Source organism: Schistocerca gregaria, chromosome X, assembly GCF_023897955.1.
Source record: "Schistocerca gregaria isolate iqSchGreg1 chromosome X, iqSchGreg1.2, whole genome shotgun sequence".
In the NCBI taxonomy this organism is placed as follows: Eukaryota; Metazoa; Arthropoda; class Insecta; order Orthoptera; family Acrididae; genus Schistocerca; species Schistocerca gregaria.
The window spans coordinates 602594146-602613258 of NC_064931.1; the positions used below are offsets into that span (position 1 = coordinate 602594146).

Sequence of the window (19113 nt, forward strand, 5' to 3'; positions counted from 1 at the left end):
CTGGAGAAAAGAAAAACAGAAAAAAATTAGCAGATGCAAAGGAAGTTTGTGATGCTGCAATATCCCATGGTGTGTGACTGTGAAACCTATCAGAGTAATGGACCTAACCAAATTCCATTACATTCCCCTTAAGACTCCATGTTAACTGTAATTTATGCCATGGAATCACTATCTTGAAATGACCTAACATAGAATCATAAGGTGGGAAACTGCAACAATCCTACTCTATAACTATTCATTCAATCAGTAGAATAAATCATTGAACTGAAAGGAACTATGTGTACCTTCAAATAAAAATGCAAATGACACAAAATCATTATTTGTTGTATTAACCAACTACAAAGTATTTGCGTCAACATTCTTTGAAAAAACAAAATTAATTGCCAGTGACAACTAACAAGATATGCAAGCAGAGGGATGACAACCAAATCCTAGCTGCACATTAAATCATTAATCCAGTACAACGTAACATATAATTTAAAATTCCTGTCTGACATCAGCCGGTGATGGGCAAATCAGAGCATAGTTTAAAGCTTCTGGATTTCCCAAGGCCAAACCACATTCCAAGACTTCTACTTTTCTACCATAAATTGTGGTGTCCCACTTCAAACTGTAGCCGTCAGCCATCTCAAGAGCCAATTTATGGTACAAGCTGCTAACCTTGACTTAGTGGAAAGGATCGGTAGGTTCCATAAGCATCCATCGATGGCTGGCCACTTGACATGTTCTGGCTCTCACAAAGCTCTGAGTGACCCTGTGACAGCATATCTGCATTCATGTGCTGGGCTGAAGTATGATAATGAATGGAATAGTGGCAATTTGATAAGAAAAGATGCCAGAGATGCCTGCTCAGGCAAATTTGTCTTAGGATCAAATAAGTCCATACTCCAGAAGCTACTGCAAATTTACATGGCCCAACCACTAAGTTCTGCACCCATACGTATGCTGATTCATGATCACCATCAGGACTAAAGAGAGAAAGCTATCAAAATACAACCATTGTATAGCTCCCAGTAATGATACACTATGATGAATCCCCATAGTAAAGGCTCTTAATCTCCTTCCCAGTGGAATCGATACACATACAGGAGAAAGGAACAATACAGACTTAATGATTAGGCAAAATACCTTTAATTTGGTTCAAAATTCCTGTAACATGCCTTTTATGTTTCTACAAGAAAACATGCCTGTTGTTTGAGGAAGCTTCATTACCCTCAGCAAGCAACTAATATTTCAACTGTAACCATTTAAACTGCATAACTACACAACTTTAATAAATGATTCTAAGCATGATACTCCCTTCTAAACCATCTTTAAACAGCAGATAGCCTGTGCTATACACTTCTCAAGATATTATCATCATCATATTAACTACTGTCTCTCCTCCCATATCTCCAGCATTAATGGTGCACATGTTAATTACACACAATAGTTCAAAACCACCATCTCCCTTAACCATGTTGACAAATATATTCTTCACCCTTACATCATCTTCTGATCCTTCAAGCTCTGTTGTCACTTTGTCTCTATTCATCCATCATAAATAATCAATAGATTATTTCTGCCTTGCAGAACATGACCTCTGCTCAACTATCTCAGTCTCACCCTCTTCCAATGTACACTTTGAACTTACATCTTTGTCAAGAGCCCTTGGTTCAGCTTTCTCCTTAGAAATATGTATACTGATTCCTTCTTTCAGCATTGGGATTTCAGTAGCTATAATGCCCTTGCACTTGTCTACGCCATTTAAAACTTCATCTTTATCTCCTTTTAATAACATGTTACTTATATCTACTGATACAAAACAAAACTTTCTGCTAAAGCCTCCAGCAATATCTGTCCACATGTTAAAAACTTTATCACAAATATTTCCCCTTACTTCCACTGATACATCACCTCCAACTGATGAGATCATAGCTACACTTGTTTCAGAGACATTTCTTTCTAATAATTCACCATCTACAACACAAAATTTGCAGCTAGTGAATCATACCTCATCAGAATTCACAATTCACTTGATTTCTGCCAAGTCTGGGCCTAACTTTGTCTTCATTTTACCTTTTCTCTTCTCAGACTCCCCTGCTGCTTCATATTTACTATTTACCCACTGAAAGCAAATATCTTCCTGTCTTACAATTACTGACCTCTCATCTACCACATTGTCCTCACTTGTATCTTTCAACATCCTCTACACACAAATTTCTTAGCAATAAATGCCCACTTCCACCAATACATTACAAATTTCATCTCCAGCTGATGAGACCACTGCTATGCTACCTTCACAGATGTCTTCACTATTTCTGCTGATATAAAATAAAATTTGTCTCCAGCTGGCAAGACTACTGTTATGCTGCCTTCACTGACATCTTCACCTAAAATACTTCCAACTACATCACTAAAATTGTTGCTACTAAATAGTACCTTATTGGAATTCTCCATACATTTGTCCTCTGCCTAGTTCAGTTTCACCTCTGCCTGTGTTCTGGATAAAGAATTTTACCTCAGACTTACACTCATTATGTCTTTCTCTACTCCTGAATAAAATGAGAAGTTCAGTACTAGACCTTAATTATCTAATGCATTACTATTTATTTACCCTCTCTCTTTTATTTTAAATTGTTTCACACTGCTCCAAGACTTCATCCATACTTTTAATAATCTCAATCTCCCTCACTTGAGCACCGTTTGCTTATTCTCTATATACTATCACATTAGTTACATGTCATGTCCATTTCCATGCTGGTTTATTTTGCCATCTTCAGAACTAAGATGCAGCAAAAATTAGTTTTCTGTTCTTCTGCCTCAGTTTTGCTGTCAGTCAATCACCAGACCTTAAACTGTAAATCCACATCACAATTTTAAAACCTTCCATCAGGATTGTTATCAGGTAGTTATTATAATTATTATTTCTATGATTATTATTAATTTGATTATGTTCATTGTAGTTCTTGTGGTTTACAATTTTATTCCCATTTCCTTGCCTATTATTGAAATTTTATAGTTTGGATTTTAGAACCTGTTCCAAATTTTCCACTAAGTCTAGAAATTCATCTATTGATCTGGCCAGACTATGTACCAGATCACACTGCAGAAAATCTGGCAACCACCTCTTGAGTGTAGTAATTAATACAGGCAACAGCTGGTTTATGTGCATTAATTTGGCCAGTTAAAGCACATAGAACTCCCTCATTAAAATGCTGCTGCTCCTGTAACTCAGACAATTTAAGAAATCGTACTGAATTCACATTTGCTTCCCTTCACTGCAGAATTTGTTCAATAAACATTTTTCAAACACCTCAAAACTGGTGAATGAATTACTCATTAAAACTGTCCAAGCTTGTGCATCATTTTTCATCTTCCTTCTTACATATTTAATTTTTGCGTCATCAGACATTAAGGCTATCCCCACAAGCAACAAGAAAATTTACCAGATGATATTTTCTGTCATTTGCAAAGCATTTAACAGCTCTTGGTCCACACAAAGGTATATTAACTATCATAGTGACCTGACCGGTTGCTATGGTACTTAGCTCTTCACATACACTTTTAATTTGCTGTTCATGCTGTACTGCATAATCCCTAACTCTTGTCTCAGAATTAGTTTATTATGTAGAATCTCTTTCTGACACACTATAATTTTCCCACATTCGCTACTGAAACCTTTACTCATCTCCTCCTCAAATGTGGTTTGCCTTTGCACACATCCATTTACACTAATCACCTGACTCATCCTGTATCTTTTTAATCTCTTTCCTAAGAATTCTCAGCTGAATCAACTTTACAGTTAACCAGACCAACAACATTCAAAATTTTGCACATTTATGTTCTCATATTCTTTAAATTTTTCTCCATACTAGATTGTTGTGCCCCCATATTAGATTGTAATGTCTCCGTATGTTGTGTCTAGGAATCTTGCATACTCAGTTTGCTGAGCAATCACACAGCTTTTATTAATGAGTTTCATTACAAAAAGACAATTACAGATACTTAACTTTGGCAATTATACAGATGTGTCACAAGAAAAGGGTGACATATGAAATAATCAGTCTTTGGAGTGACTGCAGCTCTCTAACTGACAAAAGTCTTTCATGAAATGCTATTGAAGTGCCTAGCATAGATGCTGCGATCCAAGTGGCCTCCATGAGTTGGGTGCAGCACATACATTGCCTTCGCATCGGGGCTGGTGCTGTCCCATTGTTGTCCTGGAAGAGAGGTCGATCAGTGTGTGATGATTGGCTGACCTCTCCTCACAGCCTTCTCTTCTCTTTCATTCCCAACTGACGTGTTGACACTTGACTTTACACTGTAACATTCCTCCCCCTCAAAACAATGGACTATCATCATATAGGAGCATGACAGTGGGGGAGGGGGGGGCGGGGGAGGGAGCCAAGCGCATCGATGCTCTGATGGACCACAAGCTGTGGCTGGAGGGGAGTCAGACTTCTGGTCGCTCCCCCATCTGACCTTAGCTCTGATCCCCCAGAAAATGCCCAAAAGGGTATGTGTCCACCAACTGAGGCCCATATCATGATGTAGAAGGCATCAGCTGCTGCAGCATGGGCAGGTCCAGGTCCTTCAGTAGGACAAGAGGAGACAGAGGAGGTGGAGGCTCCATCTCCACGAGGTCATCCTGCGGCATTGTGTTGACACCCTCTGGCAGCTGCTGTGGCTGTGCTGTCCCCTGGGTCTATGAATCTGGGGGAAGAGATACAAAAGGATCACCGTGCACATGACAGTGACGAATTTGATTGTGATGTTGGCACTGCAATCCGTCCGGGCCTGAAATGAGATAGATGCATGCGCCTAGTCGTAGAAGGATCTCGCCTCATGGCCACCATCTGCTGCCACTAAAAATCCTGAAAAACACAATATCATGTGGCATGAAGTGAGATACTTGCAGCCTTCCTTTGGCACCAGATGCTAAGGAGGGTTGAGCAGGAGGAGCAGTGTCCAATGGCGGTGGTCATGAAGCAGTTATCCATCTCATGGATGTAAACGATAGGAGGTAGGAACTGGTTGCAATGCTTGATTCCTGCTGTGTGTGGTGCAAAGTTTGGCCATCTGCTGCTTGAAGGTTCTGACAAAACGTTCCACTTCACCATTTGACTGTGGATGCAATGGTAGACTAGTTAAGTGCTATATGACATTGCATTCACAGAATGTTTCAAATGCAGTTGACATGAACTGAGGGCTGTTGTCCTACACTATGACTTCAGACAAACCTTCGAGGCAAAAAATTGTTGTGTTCATTGGTACAGCAAAAGGAAAGGTGCTATAAGTGTCTACAACAATCAACCAATGAATGTTCCAAAAAGGTCAATGTGGACATGTTGCCATGGTTATTGTACCTTAGGCCAAGCAGAGAATTTGTGTGGTGGAACAGACTGATTTTCTGCACATGCCTGACACTGTGATGTCATCTGATCTATTTGGGTGTTCATACACTGCCATGTATAGTGTCAATGTCCTAACTGTTTCATACGAACAACCCCCAATGTCCTTGGTGAAGTAACTACAACACTTCTTTTTGCAAAGTTATGGGGACCAACACACTTGACTGTCTACTGTTATTTTGAACACGCATCACACCATGCTGTATAGTGAGGCTATGCCAATGGGCAAAGTATCAGCACACTACAGAGTTGTTTTTGCTATGCAATGAGCAAGGCCAAAATGTGCGAATGTATCTCAGCAAAATGCTCAGATCGGAATCAGCTTCCATGGCCTGTGCAATTTTCCTACAGTTCAGAGGAAATGATAGAAGCAATTCAGAGACCTGAACATCAATGCGACAACAAAATGCAGCAGAAGTGTCAAAGTCTATATTAGGGCTAATTGGAAGATGTGAAAGTGCATCCTGTGAGTTAATGAGCATTTCACTCTCATTTAAGTATATGGTCAAAAGAGACAGTCTTCAGGAATTGTGAAATGAACCCTGTCATCCAGGATTATGTGCCACAAAGAGCACAGATTCACCACAAGATGGGAAATTCACAGGCGTCTAATGTGGTGAATGAGGTCTAGGCACTGTAGTGTGCAAGTGAGACAGATGGAACCTACGTATAGGGAAACCCCATAGAAGCTGTTTGTGGCCAGGGAGAGTTATCAGTGTTAAATATGGTGGACCTAAGATCGGCCACAAAGGGAAACATTTATGAAAACTATTTAATTCTGTAGTACTTCAGGCAATGAAGCCACAGTAATTTTAATCTACCATCCTTCATAAATTTTCATGGTGATCCCAATAAAACTTCAATATTGATCATACCTATAACAGTTTCGGATTTACTGTTAAAGTGAAATCAACAAGTTTTGTAACAAAGACCTGAATGTTAAAATCTGAATGCTTTGGTAAATCTTAACAATCAAACAGATGGGCATTGTGTGGCAAATCTATTTAACAAGTACTTTATATCTGTTACTGAAAGAATGGGATTGTCAGGATCAGTAAATAATGCCCTTAAATATCTGAAACTAGCCTTTACAGATAGCTTCAGGTACATGAATACGTCACTAACTTCACCAAAAGAAATAACTTCCATAATAAAATCTTTAAAAACAAAGCTTTCCAGTGGTTATGATGAAATATCAACAAAGTTAATTAAGGCATGTTCTTGTGAGTTTAGTACAATTCTATGTTACTTGTGTAACCAGTCAATTATAACTGGGACATTTCCTGACTGGCTAAAATATGCAGATGTTAAGCCTCCATTCAAGGAAAGGGATAAAGAGATACCATCAAACTACAGAACGATTTCCCTTTTGCCAGCATCCTCAAAAATTTTAGGAAAAGTAATGTACAGGCAGCTTCCCAACCATCTGACCACAAATAACATATTATCAAGAACACAGTTTAGATTTCTGAAGGGTTCTGATATCAAGAAGGCTACTTACACCTATAGTGAAAATGTACTTAATTCATTAAATAAATTACAAGCAGCAGGTATTTTCTGTGATTTGTCAAAGGCATTTGACTGTGTGAACCACAACATCCTTTTAAATAAATTATAATTCTATGGTGCCACGGCCGTGCTGCAAAATGGTTCAAGTCATACCTCACTAACAGGAAACAAAGGGTGTCAGTGCAAGAGACTAGTGGATTAAGTCATCATTCATCATCAGAATGGAAAGAAATTACATGTGGTGTCCCACAAGGATCCATCTTAGGGCCGTTGCTTTTTCTTCTGTACATTAATGATTTCTCATCAGTTACACTGCCAGAAGCAGAGTTCGTTTTGTTTGCAGATGACACAAGTATTGCAATAAATAGTATGTCGAGTGTAGTTCTAGAAAGATCTGCTAATGATATTTTCATGGATATTAATAAATGATTTAAAGCCAACTCACTGACATTAAACTTCGAAAAGTCTCACTATATGCAATTCAGAACCTGTAAGAGGTTTCCACCCAGCATATGCATAAAGTATGAAGAAGAGCAGATAGAAGAGGTTCTCAGTCTTAAATTCCTGGGATTACAACTTGGTAATAAATTCAGTTGGGAGGAGCACACCACAGAACTGCAGAAACTTCTTAACAAATCTGTGTTTGCAATTCGAGTGTTAGCTGAAATAGGCGACATAAAAATGAAAAAGCTTGCATACTTTGCCCACTTTCATTCCATAACATCATATGGTGTAATATTTTGGCATAACTCTTCAAGTCAAACAAAAGTTTTCAGAGTCCAAAAGCGTGTAATACGTATTATTTGTGGAGTAAATTCACGGACGTCCTGTAGAAACCTCTTCAAAGAACTGGGTATACTAACTACTGCCTCTCAGTGTATTTACTCCTTAATGAAATTTGTCCTAAATAATATATCTCTTTTTCCAACAAACAGCTCAGTTCATACATACAATACCAGGAACAAAAATGATCTGCACAAGGACTTAAAAGCACTTACTTTAGTTCAAAAAGAGGTCCACTATTCAGGAACACTAATCTTTAATAATTTGCCAGCAAACATAAAAAAATTTAGTTACAAATAAAGATAAGTTTAAAAGGAGCCTGAAAGACTTACTAGTGGCCAATTACTTCTACTGCACTGACGAATTTTTTAATAGAAACAAATGATGTATTGTATATATTCACACAATTTGTATTGTTATTTCAGCTTAAAAAATTTTGAGATGTTCCACATCCATGGTGCTCAGAACGGATCTATGGAACGAAAAACTAATCTAATCTAATCTAATCCTATTCCGAAAAGTATTAGAGATGTGAGAAGCTTCCTCGGATTATGTTCTTATTACCGTAGTTTTATCAAAGATTTTTGAATCAAAGCCAGGCCACTCCAAGTGTTGTTAAAAAGCAATGCTAAATTTATCTAGGGTGGTGCTCAACCAGATTCTTTCGGTGTGCTGTGAAAAGCTCTGACGACTGATCATGTACTTGGTGTGTATGATGAGAGAGCACCTACAGAAGTACACACAGATACCAGTGAGTATGGGATCGGTGCTGTTCTGATGCAAATTCCGGATGGAAAAGAGAAGGTTATGTAGCCTATGCTTCTAGGACACTCATAAAAGCCAAAAGAAACAACTCAGCTACAGAAAGAAAATGTCTTGATGTGATCTGAGCCATGTGAAAATTTCGACAGTATCTCTATGCAAATTTCGACAGTATCTCTATGAAAGGCCTCTGTGGTCTAGCGGTTGTAGGCGTTTCAGTCCGGAACCACGCGGTTGCAATGTCACAGGTTCGAATCCTGCCTCGAGCATGGATGTGTGTGATGTCCTTAGGTTAGTTAGGTTTAAGTAGGTCTACGTCTAGGAGACTGATGACCTCAGATGTTAAGTCCCATAGTGCTTGGAGCCATTTGAACTCTATGGAAGGCCATTCACAGTTGTTACAGACCATCATTCACTTCATTGGTTGACAGGTCTTAAGGACCCAACAGGAAGACTCGCCAGGTGGGCACTACGTCTTCAAGAGTACGACATTACCATAGTGTACAGAAGTGGAAGAAAACACCAAGACGCTGATTGTCTCTGAATAAACCCTGTGTAAGACCTTCAAGACTCTGATGAAGGTAGTGACTGTCTCGCTGCACTCCAGGATCTCTCTGCTGAGCAGAAGAAGGATGCCAAGATATATCAAATTATGCTTGTCTTAAATCGGTCAGAGGATGTGAAAGGACAATTTAAGGTAGTTAATGGATTACTTTGCAAGAGAAACTTTGATTCGTTTGGAAAGAGGTGGCTACCAGCGATTCCTAAACATATGCGCTTAGATGTTCTACAGAAATTCCATGACTAACCTGAAGCTGTACATTTAGGATTTGTTAAGACATATGATAGGATCCGCAAGAGATTTTTCTGGCCAGGTGTATTTTGGAGTATTCATCACTATGTATCGCAATGTCGAGAGTGACAGAGTAGGAAGGCAGTTCCTCAGAAACCACCTGGCCGACCCATACCAATTCCACCACCCGAAACGCCTGTCCAGCGTGTTGGGATTGACCTCCTCGGACGATTTCCAACGTCTGCTAGTGCCAATAGATGGATTATTGTTTGCACTGATTATCTGACACGCTATGCCATTACAAAAGCCGTGAAAACAGCCGAAGGATTCGAGGTAGCCAAATTCATCGTGGAAGACATTGTATTAAAATACTGTGCCCCGAGGTCGTTAACTGCGGATCGAGGGAAAGTTTTTCAATCGAAACTTGTAACAGAGATTAACCGTCGGTGCAACATTACTTATCGCATGACAACTGCCTACCATCCGCAAACTAATGGGCTTACTGAACGCCTTAATAAGACCTTGGCCGACATACTATCAATGTTCGTCAATGTTGAGTAGAGCAACTCGAATGAGTGACTACCTTTCGTGACGTTTGCCTGCAACACTGCAAACAAGACACCACAGGATTTACGCCATTTCTTCTGGTGCATGGGCTTGAAGCGACTACAACAATAAACATTCACCATATAACAGGTATTAAATTATTAGGCTTTCATTCCATTAGAGACTAATATCCATTATCAACATCGATATGAGTCGTGATACCCACGAACACACTTGTATTCACTGTGGTATGGAAGCACACAGCATAAAAATGTAATCTTGAGGAATTTCTTGACAGGCCTGAAATATATGCTGTGTCAGTCCATGAAGATTTCTGGCTGAAGGCTGGTACGAAATTATAGATATTCCTATTGATACACATGCTCTATGGGTGACAAATCACTGAACTGGACAGCCCAGTCAAGACTCCATACGTTGCTCCCCAAAGTGTCTGTGGTGTGAACTGTAAAATGGACCCTGCATTATTCTGCTCGAATATGAAGTGTGATAACACGATTTACCATTTTGCCACCTATTATCGAGCTGTTAGTCTCCCTTCAACAACTATCACTTTAGTCTGTCATATCCAATCGCTCCCAAACCATGATACCAAGACTTGAGGAATCACTGCTCCCTGTGACCCTTGACAAGGGCGTCTATAGACATGTTGGTGCTGATCTAATTGCCATGAGCAGAAGATGTTGTTCACTGAACTTCACAGAGTGCCACTCGCTGTCACAATTGACACTGGCTCTATACCAGACTGTTGTCTATAGCGTGGCGTGGTTTTGGTGGTAAACTATGGAAGCCAGTTCGAGATTTCAGGCCAGTTCCAAGTGACTGGTGGTGACACTCTGCCTGTAACGACTACCAACAACTCTCACTGTCTTCAAGAACTCCAGCAGAACGTTTCAGGTGAGATTGCAGCAGTCCAGCTTCTATCCATCATCAGCAACTTGCTGACTAGGGCCCAAAAGTGTCAAGAGATGAATGGTGGTCAGTTTTAACATCTGCTATAGTCAGGCTAGTACCGATATTGTATTTCCTTTCCCCTACTGTGTTTCTTTGTACCTTGGAACTCCAGGGCACTTTTATTTGCCCTACCATGTATAACAAACATATTTTTTTTAGAGATTTACAATATAAGACAAACCAAAGACCAAATTATTCATAAAGGCAAACTAGGGCCACCGACATATTTCTGGACAATACTCGCTATATTAATTTTCTATTACTGTCAGACCTAGCAATTTAATACAACCATAGTTTCTCCTGAACACACAGCATCATTGCGGATATAAGGAGAAGGGAATAATCACATCAGCATGATCCCAAAGAAGTTATTCATCATTTCAAAGGTGATAACAGTGTGGAGCTAAGTTTCCCCAAGTGTAACATGACAGGAAAAGAAAGAAGTATAGAAACAATTGTGTGAAGTGCAAGTTACAGTAAAAAATTAGCTGAAGCTTAAATATAGCAATGAAAGCCTTCCTCCTCGAACAGCTGAAACTCCTGTCACAGTGGATTATGGGTTTAACGTGTTGTGGGGCGGAGGCGTAATAATAAGAAATAAGAAATATTGTTCGCCGTCTTCTAGGAGAGCCTGAAAACTATTTTTGTGGTCAGCCAGAAAGCTATGGAGAAAATACTGACCATAGTTTCCACTCCGCAAGTCCACATTCTTGTCTTCCCCACTGAAAGAACTGTTTCTACTCTCTATTTACTCAGTGGGATCAGTAACTACGATTATAAATGTAACTATAAGTTCTAATTGATAGATATATTTAATAAACTTTCACACGCACATCATAGTAATATTCCTGATGACAATAATAATAATTATTATAATGTCTCTATCATAAACAGCACTATTAGCAGTTCAGATGCGATCTCTTCGGTAAATGGTCTTTCGACCTTACCTACATCTACATATATACTCCGCTAGCCACAAGCGGTGTGTGGCGGAGGGCGCAATTTGCGCCAAATTCATATCTCCCCCCCCCCCCCCCATCCCCACCCTCTCTGTTCCGCTCACGGATCGTTCGAAGTAAAAAAGATTGTCTGAACGCCCCAGTACGACCTCTAATTTCCCTTATCTTTGTATGGTGATCATTGCGCGGTTCGAAAGTTGGAGGTAATAATGTATGTTCTTTCTACATCCTCGGCGAAGATCGGATTTTCGGATTTCGGAATTTAGTGAGCAGCCCCTTCCGTTTAGCGCATCGTCTATCTGCAAGTGTGTCCCACTTCAAACTTTCTATGGGATTTGTAACGCTCTCGCGATGGCTAAATGTACCAGTCATGAATCTTGCCACTCTTCTTTGGACCTTCTCAAACATTTGAATCAGACCCAACTGGTAAGGGTCTCATACAGACGAACAATACTATAATACTGGACGAACTAACGTATTGTAAGCAATTTCCTTTGCTGAAGGACTGCATCGCTTAGGATTCTACCAATAAACCACAATCTAGAGTTCGCCTTACCCATTACTTGTGAAACCTGATTATTCCATTTGAAATCATTTCGAATAGTCACACCCAGATATTTGACGGTTGTTACCGCTTCCAAAGACTGGGCATTTAATTTGTACTCGTACATTAATGGCGATTTTCGTCTTGTTATACGGAGTAGGTTGCACTTACTAATATTGACAGATAACTGCCAGTCATTACACCACGCATGTATTTTCTGCAAATCCTCATTGATTCGTTCACAACTTTCGTGTGATACTACTTTCCTGTAGACTGCAGCATCATCAGCAAACAGTCTAACGCCGCTGTCAGTACCATCAACCAGATCGTTTATGTAAATCGAAAAAAGCAGTGGCCCTATTACGCTGCCCTGGGGCACACCTGAAGTTACGCTTGTTTCTGTTGAAGTCACCCTATTCAGGACGACATACTGCTCTCTGTCTGTTAGAAAAGTTTCTATGCGACCGCATATGTGATCGGATGGACCGTAAGCGCACACTTTTTGGAGCAAGCGAAAGTGCGGATCTGAGTCGAACGCCTTTCGAAAGTCGAGAAATATAGCATCAACCTGGGAGGCGGTATCTAGAGCCTGTTGTATATCATGCACAAAGAGGGCCTGCTGTCTCTCGCACGACCACTGTTTCCTAAAACCGAGCTGGTTTCTGCAGATGAGCTTCTCAGAGTCTAGAAAGGTCATTATGTTTGAACACAAAATATGTTCCATTATTCTACAACAAATCGATTTCAGTGAAATTGGACGGTAATTATGTGCATCCGATTTTCTACCCTTTTTATTGATTGCTATGACCTGGGCCTTCTTCCAGTCCCGTGGAACTTTCCGCTGTTCCAATGATCTCTGGTAGATGATGGATAAGAATGATGCTGTGTTTGTAGGATAGTCAACACATAATCTTACAGGGATACCGTCTGGCAAGATGCCTTCCTGGCGTCTAAGGACCTTAACTGTTTTCCAATCCCAGATACACTAAACACTATGTCAGCCATCCTTGCGTTTGTTCGATAATTGAAAGGGGGAATGGTGCTCCAGTATCCTACCATAAACAAGTTTTTGAAAGCTAGGTTTAGAATTTCGGCCTTCTGTTTATCATCATCCGTTACAGTACCCGTACTGTCAGCAAGGGAAGGTATTGAATTATTTGTTGCGTTCGTAGATTTTACGTACGACCAAAATTTTTTAAGGTTATTTTTGAATCTGCAGATAAAATATTGCTTTCACATTCGTTAAAAGAATCTCTCATTGACCTTTTGACAGCTGCTTTCATATCGCATAATTTCTGTTTATCAGTGGGGCAGTGACTAAGTTTAAAACGACTGTGCAAAATTCTCTGCTTTCTCAGCAACTTCCTAATATGCTTGTTGTAACAAAGTGGATCCTTTCCCTCCCCTATATTTTTGCTGAGCATATACTTCTCTAACACCTGGTGGACAATAACTTTAAATTCCGACCAAAGATGCTCAATATCTTTGTGTCCGCGGTGAATGCTTGGAGCTGACTATGAAGATATTCATTAAGGACACTTTTATTTGATTTCCCAAACAAGAAAACTTCACAGTGTTTCTTTGGTTTTTTGCACCTTCCACTGACATAGAAGCCACAACGACGTTATGGTCGCCAATACATTCTTCTAGGTTAACTTCCTCAAAAAACTCAGGTCTGTTTGTCGCCAAGATATCTAATATGTTCCCATCTCGAGTTGGTTTTCTAACCAATTGCTCAAGATTGTATGTTGAGAGCGCTCCTAGGATAACTTCAACGAGTCTTTGCTTCTGCCCCCTGTGATAAACGTTTAATTTTCCCAGTTAAGGGATGCCAGATTAAGGTCTCCACCTATAACTAACGGATAATTTGGATATTTATTTCCTATGTACTCAAGACTTTCCCTGAAACGTTCTGCGACGGTTGTTGCGGACGCTGGTGGTCTATAAAAACATCCTAATAAAATGGTCAATCCTTGTCTGATTGACAGCTTTATCCAGTCTATTTCACTGTCCGACCCAGTATCGATCTCAACTGTGTTTAAACATATTTTAACTGCAATGAACACACTACCTTCCATAGCATCAATCCTATCCTTCCTAAACATAGTCCAATCCGAGTTCAAAATTTCACTGCTATTTATGTCTGGTTTCAACCCGCTTTCGGTACCTAATACAATATTGGCATTGCTACTGTTTATTTCGGAGACAAACTCTGGGATCTTGCTACAGACACTTCGGCAATTTACTAACATGCGGTTTAGCATATTTAGATCCTTTGGAATGACCTGTTTAGGCGAACTAACAATTTTTACAGTTGGCACACCCACATCAGTGTCATGAACTGTCAATTTTTCAGACCAACAGTTTGTTTCCCGTGGGGAGGCACCTAATCTAAAAAAAAACCTATTTGCACTCCACACGTACTGCACTACCCATGTAGCAACTTCCTGTGTGTAGTACACACCTGTTCTATCGAGGGCCGTCCTACAACCTTCCACCACATAGTATAGGTCGAGGAGTCTACAACCATTTTCGTCAAAGAGGAGACATGCCCTCCGGTTTATATTCTCCGCTCGACTCCAAACCAGAGGACCCCGGTCCACCCTGGGTACGATGCTGCAGATCGTCAGCTTGGCTTCCAGTCCTCGAGAGATGGAGGCCGCTTTCACCAATTTAGCCAGCAGTTGGAAGGACCCAAGGATTTCCTCGGAACCCCGAAGACAGGCATCGTCGGTGCCGACATATGCAACAATCTGCAACTGGCTGCACCCCGCACACTCGATGACCACTGGAAGAGCCTCTTCCACTTCCCGGGCAAGGCCCGCTGCAAGCACATCGAGTGAACGTCGGACTTATTCCCCGCCCTAGCCGCTATGTTCCTGAGGGGCTCCATGACCCGCCTAACATTGGAGCTCCCAATCACTAACAAACCCCTACCCCCACGTGCTTGTCTGGACCTTGCTGAAGGAGCGGCCACTACCCTGGCAGAAGACGCATTCTGATCCGGCTCAGCCCCCCCCCCCCCCCCCCCCAGCATCAGATAGCACACTGAATCTATTAGCAAAGTGCATGGGATTTGGCAGGAGCCCGCGTCCCCCATGCAGCTTCGCCTTGGGGCTCGAGACCTAGACACAGTCCGCCACCCACACTGAGGTGAGAGTGGGCCGGCTGGCTCAGTCGCACCTGAAACCTCTAGTAACCTAAGTTAATTGCTCGCCACATAAGTGGAAAATAATGTCACCACTTGCCACGCGGTTTTAGTATCATTACGGGCGGCACACAGACAGTTACTTCCGCGAATATATAAGTGATCCAGGATGCTGTACAATCCTCGCGAGTTCACTTCCTATTTGTGCCAAAAACATGCGTTCAGCCGCAGCATAGCTGTGTCGTCACCCAAGGCAACGCATAAGCCGGCGTTTGACCGGAACCCTATCGTAGGCAGGTTCGAAATGAAGTGAAGTCGAGCGCAGCGGACGGCCGAACGAAACACCTGCTGTCATCCGCTCTATCCCCAGGCAGCAGCATCTAAATGGCCGATTTCTCGGATACACATCAGCTTGTAACACTGTTGTGTATTAATTTAGAATCTTTATAATTTTTGTATGAATCTAATCAAGTTGGCTATAATCACAGAAAACGATTTAGCTCGTCTGCATTTAAACTTAGCCATCTAAAATTTTTAGAAAGGAACTAACAGTCGAACATGATCTTCGAACTATAACTTTAAGAGACCTTGTATTCATTGTTATTTACATCAAAGTATTGAAACTTGTTATAGCTCTATTATTTAATGGATTTCATGAGGTACTGTAATCAAAAATTTCTACCAGTAATATATATGATACTTTCCAGAATGAGATTTTCACTCTGCAGCGCAGTGTGCGCTGATATGAAACTTCCTGGCAGATTAAAACTGTGTGCCCGACAGAGACTCGAACGCGGGACCTTTGCCTTTCGCGGGCAAGTGCTCTACCAACTTTTTTTTTTTTTTTTTTTTTTAATCTCATTTTGTTCGCTATTGTTCGTTGCATTTGCTCTGGCCGGACGTCGTAAGACATCCGTTTAAGTTCGCTGTTGATCGATTAGCTCAGTTTTTTTTTTTATTACAGAGGGCTGCTAACCCTCTGACCGAACACGCTGAGCTACCGTGCCGGCTGACCAACTGAGCTACCGAAGCACGACTCACGCCCGCTCCTCACAGCTTTACTTCTGCCAGTATCTCGTCTCCTACCTTCCAAACTTTACAGAAGCTCTCCTGCGAACCTTGCAGAACTAGCACTCCTGAAAGAAAGGATACTGCGGAGACATGGCTTAGCCACAGCCTGGGGGATGTTTCCAGAATGAGATTTTCACTCTGCAGCGGAGTGTGCGCTGATATGAAACTTCGTGGCAGATTGGAAGGTAGGAGACGAGATACTGGCAGAAGTAAAGCTGTGAGGAGCGGGCGTGAGTCGTGCTTCGGTAGCTCAGATGGTAGAGCACTTGCCGGCGAAAGGCAAAGGTCCCGAGTTCGAGGCTCGGTCGGGCACACAGTTTTAATCTGCCAGGGAGTTTTATATGATACTTAATCAACTACAAATAAGGACGTTTTTGTTCCAGATCTAGTTTTCCGTAAATTACTTGGAAACTATGAGAGGTAGCTTAATGGGGTCTCATAGTTAAGGTTTTTATATTGAACCGAGGCTTCATACGAATTTTTGGCGTTCTAGCTTTATTATTTAGCGCCACTTATTTTTAGTAAAAAACATGAATTCTGACTAAAATATTATTCCAATCACGTTGAGACTTGTAACAGTTAATTTTGACATACATTTTCCCATTCTGACAAATTTTTAGTTATCTAGCTTTATTATTTAGCGCCACTTGTTTCTTTCTTAAAACAATGTATTTAGAGAAAGATATTCATCTGATCACTCTGAGATTTAAATTTTTAAACATTAACATACTGAAGCATTTTTTGACAAATTTTGGAAAAGCAGCTTTAATTTTTAATTTCACTTTATGGTGCAATACTTGTATGCTACAAACACTTGCGTTATGATGACGTGGCGGTATTAGCTGTGGACTGTGACTAAGTCCCGGCACACTCGCTCGCCTCTGTATCTCTCAAATGATACAGCGCTCGTTTCACCACAGTGTCTGCAATGAATCTGCGTGATGTCAGCATATGCTTTCCTCTTCGAGCACTGGTGCTGACTGGCAAAGGGCAAGGTGATGTGGCCGTGGCTGCAGTACGCAGTCATCTTCTTACAAACAATCTCCAGAAATTTATCGAAGCCCTGTAAACTTGATTCCGTATTTCTAGATTTCCGGAAAGCTTTTGACACCGTTCCTCACAAGCGACTTCTAATCAAGCTGCGGAGCTATGGGGTATCGTCTCAGTTGTGCGACTGGATTCGTGATTTCCTGTCAGGAAGGTCGCAGTTCGTAGTAATAGACGGCAAATCATCGAGTAAAACTGAAGTGATATCAGGTGTTCCCCAGGGAAGCGTCCTGGGACCTCTACTGTTCCTGATCTATATATATGACCTGGGTGACAATCTGAGCAGTTCTCTTAGACTGTTCGCAGATGATGCTGTAATTTACCGTCTAGTAAGGTCATCCGAAGACCAGTATCAGCTGCAAAGCGATTTAGAAAAGATTGCTGTATGGTGTGTCAGGTGGCAGTTGACGCTAAATAACGAAAAGTGTGAGATGATCCACATGAGTTCCAAAAGAACTCTGTTGGAATTCGATTACTCGATAAATAGTACAATTCTCAAGGCTGTCAATTCAACTAAGTACCTGGGTGTTAAAATTACGAACAACTTCAGTTGGAAGGACCACATAGATAATATTGTCGGGAAGGCGAGCCAAAGGTTGCGTTTCATTGGCAGGACACTTAGAAGATGCAACAAGTCCACTAAAGAGACAGCTTACACTACACTCGTTCGTCCTCTGTTAGAATATTGCTGCGCGGTGTGGGATCCTTACCAGGTGGGATTGACGGAGGACATCGAGAGGGTGCAAAGAAGGGCAGCTCGTTTTGTATTATCGCGTTATAGAGGAGAGAGTGTGGCAGATATGATACACGAGTTGGGATGGAAGTCATTACAGCATAGACGTTTTTCGTCGCGGCGAGAGCTTTTTACGAAATTTCAGTCACCAACTTTCTCTTCCGAATGCGAAAATATTTTGTTGAGCCCAACCTACATAGGTAGGAATGATCATCAAAATAAAATAAGAGAAATCAGAGCTCGAACAGAAAGGTTTAGGTGTTCGTTTTTCCCGCTCGCTGTTCGGGAGTGGAATAGTAGAGAGATAGTATGATTGTGGTTCGATGAACCCTCTGCCAAGCACTTAAATGTGAATTGCAGAGTAGTCATGTAGATGTAGATGTAGATGTAAACTGCTATATCAAACTACAGCGACCTAGCATAAGGCCGAGGCAACAAGATACTGAAGGTCGTGTAAACTCAAGTAACTATGGGTTTCCCCAGAATCAGAACTGTGGCAGTCATGGACTGTGCGGCTGGTCCTGGCGGAGGTTCGAGTCCTCCCTCGGGCATGGGTGTGTGTGTGTTTGTCCTTAGGATAATTTAGGTTAAGTAGTGTGTAAGTTTAGGGACTGATGACCTTAGCAGTGAAGTCCCATAAGATTTCACACACATCTGAACATTTTTTTTCAGAACTGTGCTGAAATAAAGTGCACAGCCGTCCTTAACCACTCATGTAGTTAAGCACAGAAACAATTTGATCAGGGGAATCAAATATTGTCTGAATCGAAAGAGAGAATGACGGTAATAGGCGAGACAATTGCCTATTACTATTTAAATAAAAATAAAAATGTGGCAGGGCGGCCCAGTACAG

General features: G+C 41.1%; 1 protein-coding gene across 1 annotated transcript in view; it reads right to left on the minus strand.

Moving 5' to 3' along the window:
- Positions 1-3924: 3924 nt before the first annotated feature.
- The window catches only part of LOC126298642 (uncharacterized), a 35262-nt gene continuing 20073 nt past the window's right edge, over positions 3925-19113 (minus strand). The window contains exon 2 of the transcript XR_007552636.1: positions 3925-4695. The gene's annotated coding sequence lies outside the window, so the exon portion shown is untranslated. The remainder of the gene's footprint in view (positions 4696-19113) is intronic.